General features: G+C 36.8%; 1 long non-coding RNA gene across 2 annotated transcripts; it reads right to left on the reverse strand.

Annotated features, from left to right (window-relative positions):
- Positions 1-428: 428 nt before the first annotated feature.
- LOC122586067 lies at positions 429-4,979 on the reverse strand. Of its 2 annotated transcripts, XR_006321864.1 has the most exons (7): positions 4,856-4,979; positions 4,373-4,423; positions 4,167-4,242; positions 3,982-4,086; positions 3,769-3,848; positions 1,287-1,369; positions 429-613 (listed from the first exon to the last, which is right to left on the reverse strand). It is a non-coding gene; the product is annotated as an uncharacterized LOC122586067 (long non-coding RNA). The 2 variants fall into 2 exon arrangements; XR_006321863.1 differs by lacking the exon at positions 1,287-1,369.
- Between the last annotated feature and the right edge of the window lie 6,353 nt (positions 4,980-11,332).

An 11,332-nucleotide genomic window follows, 5' to 3' on the forward strand; every position in this document is an offset into this window, starting at 1 on the left:
AATACTATGGTTTCAATGTTTCATTACAGCAGCTAGTGGAACAAGTTATGTCATTGCAACTTTTGCGCACTTTGAGCTCGATTTATACAATCAAATCAAATGAGTTCCCGCACACTAAGCTAATAAAATCAGAGTATACCGCATGGAGAATAGCTTAATCACAATATCACATACAACATTAATATGTATTTTCTTATAATAACAAGATATGATGGAGATTGTAGAATAACATACGTATGGAAGAATACTTACAAATCTCATTAAGATTTGATGGCAGATGTAACTCTCCTCATAATTGTAACACCCCGACAGCGGCAGAAAACTCGGGATGTAAGATAAAGCACACGCGCACATGGATGTTACATAGGAATACTAAATGAGTGCATACATTAAGCATAAATAGTCAATTTCATAACCAAACAAGCATAATAGTAGTCATCGCACACAAGTTAAAACAAGCATTTCAAATAGAGATGAGATAAGTTCCCACGCAGGGGAAAAGGTTAGGCATATTGCCATCAAGCATAAACAAGAGCATGCAAACTTCAAAACCTAGCCCACAGTCTGCTAAAGGTCCCATGCTACCTCACCTAGCCACGATTAGCTTGCATACCTGAAAGGAATACTTAAACGTGTCAACAAAAAGGTTGGTGAGTTCGTAGGTTTAAGTTCATAAACAAGATGTATAAAAACGTTTTATGCCATCAATAGAATTCGAGAGTAAAGTAGTATAGTGTGGCTAGAGACCAACTTGCACATAAGTAAGTGTTTGTATATAATCGTGCACACACGGTCATCAACATGACCGACAAGTATGTACAAAGCGAGCACACACAATCCTCAACAGGACCGGCTGATATGTAATAAGCGAGCACACACAATCCTCAACAGGACCGGCTAATATGTATACGCGAGCACACACAGTCCTCAACAGGACCGGCTGATATGTAATAAGCGAGCACACACAATCCTCAACAGGACCGGCTAATATGTATACGCGAGCACACACAATCCTCAACAAGACCGGCTGATATGTAATAAGCGAGCACACACAATCCTCAACAGGACCAGCTGATATGTAATAAGCGAGCACACACAATCCTCAACAGGACCGGCTGATATGTAATAAGCGAGCACACACAATCCTCAACAGGACCGGCTGATATGTAACAAGTAGTCAAATAGCCATAGAGTAGTAAAAGCAGTTACGGCATATATAAAAACATATGTAGTATTCCTTTCACCCCCAAAACATAAGTACAGAAAAAGGGGCTACGAAGACTCACAGTGATTTGGTACAAGCACAGATTATAAGCACAGAGATAAATAGGTTGTATCTATCGGAGTCCAAGTACATCTTGATGTAAACCTAATCACAAGTCATTGATCATAATTAAGCACACGTATTGGTTCTTGTGTTTAATTTATCATTGGAGTGTTCATGATGAACTGATGATTTGGTCCTTAAAGATCTTTGAATGTTTTGACTTCAAAAAGAATTTGAATGGACTTTAAGTACTTGAATTGGACTTGTTTTGTACGTCTTTGAACTCACACATATGTAATTATAATGATAATGTGTTAAACAATCTTTAATGATGATCTTTTGACTTATGAACTTTATTTAGTTGTTTATGGAACTTGTACTTTAATAATCAAGATAGAACATGTCTTTGTGTACTCAATTAGGGTTCGCACGATGTACATTGTTTTAGGTCAATTTATGAACTAGCTTTGATGTCAATGTGTAGCCTTAAATGTGTTTAATCGAATGAAAATAATGTTATGAACTTGGTTTGGGGTTAAATAATCAAGTACGGTGTGTTATAGAACATGTTCATGTTGTTTTTAAGATGAACAAGATCGTATTGAAGTTTGGATATAATAAGTAGTGAGTGTAAGATCGTTTTAGGGTTCAAGGTTGATCTAGGGTTCCATTAGTTTGAAGATCGTTTTAGAGGTCAGGATACAAGATCGTCCTAGGAGTTTGAAGCCCAAGATTGTCCCCCTGGACAAGGTGCAAGATCGTCCTAGTTGTTCTAGGGCAAGATCGTTTTGGTGACTAAGGGTTCAAGATCGTCTCATTTTCATGACTAAAGATCGTTTTAAGGGAACAAGGTGCAAAATCGTCTTAGGTTTTCCAGTGTCAAGATCGTTTCAAAATGAGGGAGCTCAAGATCGTCCTAAGGGTCCAAGAACAAGAACAAGGCATATGATCGTTTGAACGAACAAGTGTTTGAGCTAAACCAATCCAAAGGATCAGTTACCCATTCAACGTACCACAACAAAACAACACCTCACAAGAACATACGAGCAGGAATCAAGAATCAAGAGGCTGCCCAGGACAATCTTGGGGTCAAGATCGTCCCAGGGAGATCGTCCCAGGGAGATCGTCCCACATACAAAACGGGCTGATACTTGAACTTAAACAACACACGAAGATTTAGATCGATTCCGGGACTTGTTAGAACCTAAAACTAATACATATATACATATTAACACTAACCATTAAAACTTTTAACGATTTCGAGACCATCTATAACATAAATAAGACGTGGCACATTATGAACAAGTTTTCCCTCATATTCAAAAATGGGGTTTGTAGATTAAAGCATGTTATGACCCAAATTTGTTCACACAAATGATGTTAAACATATTTAGACACAAACCCATTAACTTTTAACACGATTTTCGATCAAAAACTGGACCAAATCATCAAGAACATAATACTTGAAAAATACACTTTTAATTTGATCAAAAACTCAAAATTTGTTGTTGTTACCTGAGAATTGTTTCCAGATTGTGTTTTGATCGTCACAAGGATGATAAAAGTACAAATGATTTTGACTTAACAACCCAACATCAAAAGATGAATTTTGTGTGTGTGAATGGAGGCTGCAAGTGTGTGTTTTAGAGAGAGAGAGGTGAGATGAAGAAGGTGAAGGAATGAGTTTCTCTCACTAAGTTTTTCTATTTATAGTTTTCCAATAATAATGATCTTAATAAATGTAGGGACTATTTGTGAATATCTTAGGGCTAGAACTTTCATAAATACGATCGTTTGCGACTCGAAATCCAGTATTTTATCATAATAAATTATGAACTCGCCTTATAATTCAAATTTTAAGATCAAATTGACCTTCATGTGAGCACATATCTTAAGTCTAAAGCACGTCAAGAACTTAGATAAAATTTGAGAAACTTATTTATTACATTTCTAAGGCGGTTGTTACAATAACTGAGAGTGGCTATACATGGCAGATGCAACTTGCTTGTCCATTTTGTCATGCCGTGGAGCAGTTCTGGCTCGGTTAAGTGTTTGGCATTTTGTCAAACATTTGGTGTGCAGAACCCGACCATATTTTGCTAGTTTGCTTCTTCATAAGGGGTTTCTTTTTAGGCACCAAATCCCAAAAATTCACGAGTTTCATTTGATATATACATATTGCCTAAACAAAATCCAACTAGATACATATTATGTGTGTGATTTTTTAACAGATCTGAAACGAGCTCGAGATTTCACAAAAAAAAATTATGCTTTTCCAAAGATTGGAGTAAAAATCTTATCTGGAGATATGGCTTGTTTGTGTTTCAAAATACAAGAATCTGACTTATTTGTTGAACTATTGTAGAGACACGAAGATCGTTTCGTTCGCGTCCCACGGATGGCGCCAAACCTAATAAATTCTTCGCGAATACATATATACAAAAAATATATATGTGTAATACGAAAAGAGAATTAAGAGAAAATTAAGGAAATATCCATACCTTCCTACTCCAAGAATCAAAAGAAAATTGAAGAGGATGCCTATCTTGTTGTCAAGTATAGCAATCAAAAAGAAAATACCCTTCAATTGAAAGGAAGAAAAAATTCAGTTTATCTGATAATGAAGGAAAAATATCAAAAGGGAAGAAAAATACTTCAAAGTTTGACACTCGATACGATTATATATACATATATATGAAGGAGGAGTTTTATACCTTCTTTCACTTTATCTGATAATGCCGAGAAGAAAAATATCAAACCAAGATGAAAAAAAGTATAAATAAAAGATCTGCAAGTCCCCTTTGATGAATAAGGGACAACTACAAAAGAAAAATTGAAAGGTTAAAAAGTGATCAAACCGATAAAAAAAAATCAAAAAGAAAGGTTTGTAGATTTATACCTTCCTCCTTTTTTATTTTTATGTATGAAGAAATTCTTCCTCAGGTTCAAGAAAAATTGACAAGATGCACACCTCTCTTGGTATTGCCGAATAAAGAAAGCAAAAGAAAAGATAACAGAGAAAATCAAGAACCACAGATTAAAATGACTTTCTTTTTCTATCATTTGTCAATATACATCATAAAAAAATAAATAAAGAGATAATACCTTCTCCTTTTTCTTCTTGACTGGGTTGACTTTTTCTTTCCAAGAGAACACCTATGTTCAAAAAGGAAGAAAATACAAGATGCAATTAAATCAACTGCACAAAGAAAACAAAGAATTGCTTATCTTTTGTAGATATCTCTACAATTTAGATTAAAAAGAAAAATGAAGGGAGGTGATGAAAGAGAGTTTGTACAATTTCACTCCTTTGTTGCCTCAGTCGATTCAAAGGATAAAAAAAAAAAAAATTGTAGACTGTATCGATCAAAGAAAAGAGAACAACTCCTTTTGACTGCCGACCCAAAAGTTTGAAAAGTTTCTCTCCTTTTTTATCTTTCTATCATTTATAAAAAAAAATATATAATAATAATAATAATAATAATAATAATAATAATAATAATAATAATAATAATAAAGAAACAATTATCTAAAGAATTGAAGGGAAATAGAAGAAAGTTTGAACCCAAGCTCTTAAAGAAATCTTACCTTCAAACTTGGGAGACTTGATGATTATGATGAGTTATAAATCTACGCCTAAAGGAAAGGTAGCAAAGCATAGGCAGAGGAAGATTGTTTTATCGAGGTCTTGGAGAAATATAACTCTTGGCCAAGATTCAAATAGACCAGACGAGACTAAGATAGAGCTAGATTTAATATATATACATCGAACCTAAAGTGGGAGTGGACCCCACACCGAGGCTGGAGGTGGGTCCCACTAGCGAGGCGTAGAAGGAAGGAAGGGACCAAGGAATCAAGGAAGGAAGGAAGTAAGGAAAGAAAGGGGCCACGCCTAGCTTAGCAAAGAAAGAAGGAAAGAAGGAAGAAGTAGGCTCCACGCCTAGCTTAGCAAAGGAATGGAGGAAGGATGGAAAGACAAATATTAATTAACTAATATTCATATATATATGAGATCGGAGTCTACAAAGGAAGGTGAGCCCCACGCCGAGGCTTAGGAGAAGCAAAGGCTGGGCTGGACCCCACCATGGAAGCGTGGCAAAAGGAGAGAGGGAAGCTTAGAGGTGAGACTCCACTTCGGCTAGGCTTAAGGAAAAAGATAAAAGACTTAGACAAAGGAAAAAGGGAAGGCTTTCCTTACTCCTTAGTGCCGAGCCTAGCCAAGAAAGAAAGTAGAGTGAAGGCCCAATCAAATCTCGAAGGTCAAGTTAGAGTTTTACTCTTACATAACACCAATTCTAATATTATTATATTTATTATGGTGAATGACAAATGATAATTCTTGAAGGATCCTCGTACCTTGGGATTTGGGCCAGGTCATACTATACGGCCCAAATTATGAGAAAACCCTAATTTTGCTGCCTATAACTAGGTCTCATCATTGGTTGTCAGATTCTATTCACAATCAATTCACACACATATTAATATTCTCTGCAAATATCAGAGAATATATAGCATCATCAACATATTCATTCGTCATTATTCAATCATTACATAAAAAAATCATATATCATTAATATCCTTCAAAGATTGATACATCTTTATGGGAAAATCATCATACACCTTAGATTCGTCAATAATTTATTAGGTTTGCACTCTCATTTGAGATCTTGATGATTTTCATGGTTAAACCCGCTTTTTGATTGAGCTCCACTTTTCATGCTCAAACACCTCACATATTCTCACTAAAAAAAACCTACGACCAAAAAAAAAGTCGACTACCAAAAGGTTCAACCTCCTCCTTTACTAGGTAATCTGTTTTTAATTTTTAAAGATCACCACTTTTATGAATTTAATATATTATGAACTTAAATTATTATTATCATTATTAACATTATTATTATTATTAGTATTGTAATTAAAAGTTGAAAAAAAAGGTAAACTGGAATCAATATTTTTATGGAGTTAATTTTCATATGTCTCATTCTTCAGTTTTCGTATTAATTAAATTGTGATATTGGTCATAGGGATTTAATATACTTGAATTCTAATTTTTTTTAGTTTTTGATTAATATATTTTGAGACTCCCCATCCCTTGGACGGACCTGAGCACTAGCTTATAAATAAATAGATCTAAAATTAAATGATTAATAACAAAATTTAATAACTAATAATCTACATAGCATGAAAAAATACCAAATATGTGGAAAAATTACAACTAAGCGAAAATCATATTTGCTGTTTAAATAAAACTGCCACATTATTTTTCATATCTTTTCTTAGTTTTATATAAAAATTTTAGGGCGTATTTATAAAAAGCAAAAAAATATTAAACTAGAGGTTCTTATTTTATTGTATTTAATTTTATATATATCTCTTATATTAATATAACAAAATTGTGATAATGTCATTTTATATTAAAGAAGACTTGTTAATATATAATCTTGATTGTTTAATGACATCATCCAATAATAATTAAAAGTAGGCAAAAAAAAAAGAATAATGGAAATTTATTCAAAGATATTATGACTATTAGTCCCAACTTTTACTGGATGGTTACTGAAGACACCTCTATGTCTATGGTGAGATTTCTTTACAATACGTCAACTGCAACTAGACGTGACCAGTTGTTGTGAACAGTATACCAGGTTAACTGGAAGTTACTTATTTAGGTGACAATAACAAATAAGTAAATACAATGCAATAATGTAAAGTACAAGTAATGTAAACTGGTGAGACAATATGTAATTTTCAATGTGTATTTTATTTATTGCCCATAAACAAAATATAAGGTTGTTGCGGAACCAAGATAATACACGAATGTAAATATCCTAAAAACCTATAAAATACAATTGATCTGTACTTGGAAATTCTCCTAGCAATCGAAAAACTTAAAGTTATGAAATGTTCATTTTTACGATTGAGAGAATATTGCATAAGTTCACCAAGAATATTGCAAGTATGTGTTTGCAAAGTTATTTTCTTGCTTGTGCAAGGACCTCTATTTATAGTCGAAGGTTGAGCATTGGGATCTCAACTTGACGTACAAATATGGTTGACAACACAGAAAAGTATTAGTGTTTAACTCTTTTGTGCTTAATAAAGTAAGACAAAAGGTTACTTTATTTAACCACTTTAGATCCTTGTACTTTTATTCATAGACAAGGTTATTATCCGGGTAAAAGGATGTAAAGTAAAAGGTCCTCCTCGAAGTCAGTGTAAAGCTTTGTAACTGCCTTAACACTGATGGTCTCTAGTTCATTGATCTGTTGGAATGTCAACTACGCTTCGCTGCAATTGTCATTCCCTTTCTTCCACTTGATGTCTTCGACTTCAACTGGAATGTCTTCAGGTGTGTTCTTCAGATCTTCAACTGGAGGAAGTCATCAGTTGCATAAACTGTAAATTGCAACTGGACTTCTAATATCTCTGGACAATTCTTCAGTCTCCAGTTGTAACTGGAGAGGCTCCAGTTTTTAGTAAAACTGGACCTAACAAATTCCCCCTAATTGTCCTGAAATATTGCCAAGTTCTTTCAAACTTGTTTCTATACAACTGTAATTTTGAAATACTTGTGTTTGATAAAACCTATTAATTTTCTAAGGCATTTTTATAGATCATTAAATGCCTTGGGTTTTGTTTTGATGTTTGTAGATTTTATCAGCTATCTAACTTGTGAATTACAATCTGGCAACTTGTATATACATAATGAAATTTACATAAGTTACAAGAAATGTAAAATAAAAATACAAGCAGATAGATGGAAGGAGAACTTAAACAGATGGCCCTTCGCCAGTTCTCCTTCTCTTTGCAACTGAAGAAATGGGTTGACGGTCTTTAGCATCAAAGTTCAGCTTCTCTTCAATGCTTTCCTTGAACTTGATGTGGCTTTGAAGCACATAAATTCAACCTTTCTCAACCTTATTCTTCACTTGCTTGGCCTCTAGCAGATTCAACATCTCCACATGCTCAGAATGGCCATACCTGTAAACATCAGGCTTTTCTGTTTTGCTCATGGGGCCATTCAGTGATTTTTCCAGGATGATATCTCCGTTGTAGAACTTCAGTTAAGTATGCACGTGCCTCAAATTCATTTGTCAGTTTGAACTGGGCAGTGCTCAGTTTTTGTACTACAGCTTTGATATCATCAGTGGTTGGCTCACTTGGTTCAATCCAAGTCCTCAGGTTTGCATCCCTTGGCAGGGGTTTTGTCTTTGATTTACCTTTGGACTTGGGTGGATTCAATACTTGTTTGACCACCTTTTTCACTTGTTCTGATCGTTTGAGAATCCCCTCAGTTCTGATCTCTTTTGCCTTCTCCACTATAACATTTAAGCATCTGGCATCGTGACCAGCCTCATCATCTTGATATTGCCTGTCCAGCTTAATCTCCAGCATTTCCTTCAGCGCATTAAAAATTCTTGCATCATTTTTAATTTTCTTGTATTCAATTAATGTTAAGCCCAGAAGTTGTGCGTCAGTGGCATCAACTAGAGTGGGGGGAAGAGTTTTTCTTGATTCTTCTTGATTGAATTTCATTTGTTTCTTCCTTTCCTTTATGATTACCCCAATCCTTTCCAATTTCCGACTTTCATTATCTGTCACTGGAGGCAACTAATCAACATTGCTAGTTTCCAATAATGGACTATTAGTGGCCAGCTGGGCAGATTCATCAGTTACTTTTCCTTTGCCCTTGTCAAGATTCCCCCTTTCACCCACATCATCAAACTCCTCAATAACCTGCTCACCAGCTTCAGTACTGGTAGCAACAACAACAGCCTGACTAGCATCAGTACTAGTCCTAACAACAATCTCCTTTCCCCCTTGGTAGTCTCTAGTCCTTTTCTTATGGCATCAAAATTATGCTAACTATGTGGTAAGCGATCTAGAGACTGCCACAATTGCATGTTCTTACACTCCTTGAATACTCCATAAATCATGCGAACTGTCCTCCACAGATGATTGACTTCTTGGGATTGAGTCAAGACATTACCACAGATGGTGTCTTGACCTGCTTGTATTGCTGTAATAAGTTCAAGTCATCTTGAGAGAGCCTAGTTGCAACAGCTTCCTTCACAACCTCTTTTTCCTTCTCCTTGCCAGCCTCAGTGGTCAGTTTTTCAATTGCTTTTGTATGATTAGATACCTTTGTGGACAAATCTTCAAGACTGCCCCTCAACCGATCGATCTCAGAAGTGACTGGAGTGAGAATGACCTGGGGCGCGGCAATCTTGGTGATCTCAGACATCACCTTTTCGATTAGAAGTTGTTTACGAGAGGCCAAGGTATCTTCAATCTTTTGACCCACTGAAGCTGCTAACTGGTTGCTAAGCTCAGTTACATCTAGGCCAGGTTTTTCAACTAAATCTTTCACCCGCCTTTCTAAGTCCTTCAAATCAACCTCTGGTGATCTTACAGTGGTGGTCAGCAGGTTGGTGATGGATGATGTAACTCCGGATTGAGTCAGTTCAAAGGCCTCCTTTAGTGCTGTTGCCAGTTGATTGGAGGATTGGACCAACTCGTTGAGCTTGCTAAACACCAAGTCCTCACTGGCTGTGAACTTGTTAATCCCCAAATCCACAACTTAGACATTTGTAATATGGTCCTTGTGGTATTTGGAGAGGGACTTGGTGTTTTTGTCCAGTGTCTTTTGAACATCCTCCACCCTCATGAGAAGATTTGAGATGTCAACTTGAAAAGACACGAACTGGCTCTGCAGTGACAGATGGGGAGATGTCACTTGACCAGTTCTCTGGGCAATTGACTCAACTGGAGGAGGCAAACTAATAGAAGCCTCTCCAGTGGTCCAAGTGCTAGTGGAAACAATAGGAGGGGTTGTGGAAAAAGGAATAGGAAATTCAAATTGGAGACCATGCTGAGAATGCTCAAGTGTGGTCTCCGGCGGCTGTGCGATGTGCCTATTTCTAGGCACAAAGAGTGAGTTTAATAGTGATCTTGTGGGATATGGTGGTGGTGGTGGAGGCATTTCAAAAAGCACTTGTGAAACTAAAACTTGGGTTTCTAGGGGTTGATCAGAGAAAGAAGGGAGCTGATCATGTACAGATGCATCAGCCATCTCTTGATCAAATAGTGTTTCATCTGAATCCGAAGAGTCCAGAATCAACTCACCCTCATTCATGCCTAGATCCATGAATGATAGGGGTGGCTGAACAGATTATTCAGTCTCTTGAATGATAGGGTTTCATCAGTTAGGGGGTCCACTACCGAGGCAGTTTTTCCCTGGAGTGAGGTCACTGGTGACTCAACTACAACTGCTCTCTCCTCAGTTGTAGTATCATGGGCCGAAGAGGTTGGAACCTCGATTTCTGGTTGTGACTGATCAGAAACGTCGTCAGTTCGTGCATGAGGTGTGTCAGAATTTTGGTTCTCCAAGTTGGGTGCTGACACGGACTCTACTCTGGGTTGGGCTGACCCAATATTATCTTCACCACCCTTACCTAAAGAAGTTTCGAGGGTGGTTGCTTGCAAGTTTCCCATTTGACTATCTTCAGGTACTTATTGGGAAGTACCTGAAGGGTTGTCCGGGGTACTAGTGTCAGTGGTAAGTGCTGACCTTTTCCTAGACTATTGGTTTCTTTTTGCCTTTGGGACCGTCCGGACACCTGTTGGGAGGTTTTCGGGGTATACAACTGGTGGGGCAACTGGCAAGTTGGAGCTGGTGGGGTTAGACTGTTGCCCGGGTTCGACAACTGTCACAGTGCCAGTAGACGAACTGGAGGGTCCCTCATTGTTTTGAGGCCCGCCTAGTTGTCTTTCTGATCCACCTAGTGGTGGTGCATCAGTTTTGGCGAATGCCAACAACATTCGCTGGGGAATCTGGACTTCATTCGTATTTGACACAAGGGTGTCCAAAGTCCTGAGCATTTTTGGGACAGAGTATAAAGATTGTGTATTATTGTATTGTTCTCTGCCCAAAATGTGCTTAAAGCATAAGGATAGAAATCTTGAAAATGAGGTACAAGGTCCCCTAGTGCCTTTCAACTTATATACAAGGCTTCTAAATAAAATATTTGCAAAATCTACCCTTAAGCCATTCCATAGGCAGTA

Source organism: Erigeron canadensis, chromosome 1 (genome assembly GCF_010389155.1).
Source record: "Erigeron canadensis isolate Cc75 chromosome 1, C_canadensis_v1, whole genome shotgun sequence".
In the NCBI taxonomy this organism is placed as follows: domain Eukaryota; kingdom Viridiplantae; phylum Streptophyta; class Magnoliopsida; order Asterales; family Asteraceae; genus Erigeron; species Erigeron canadensis.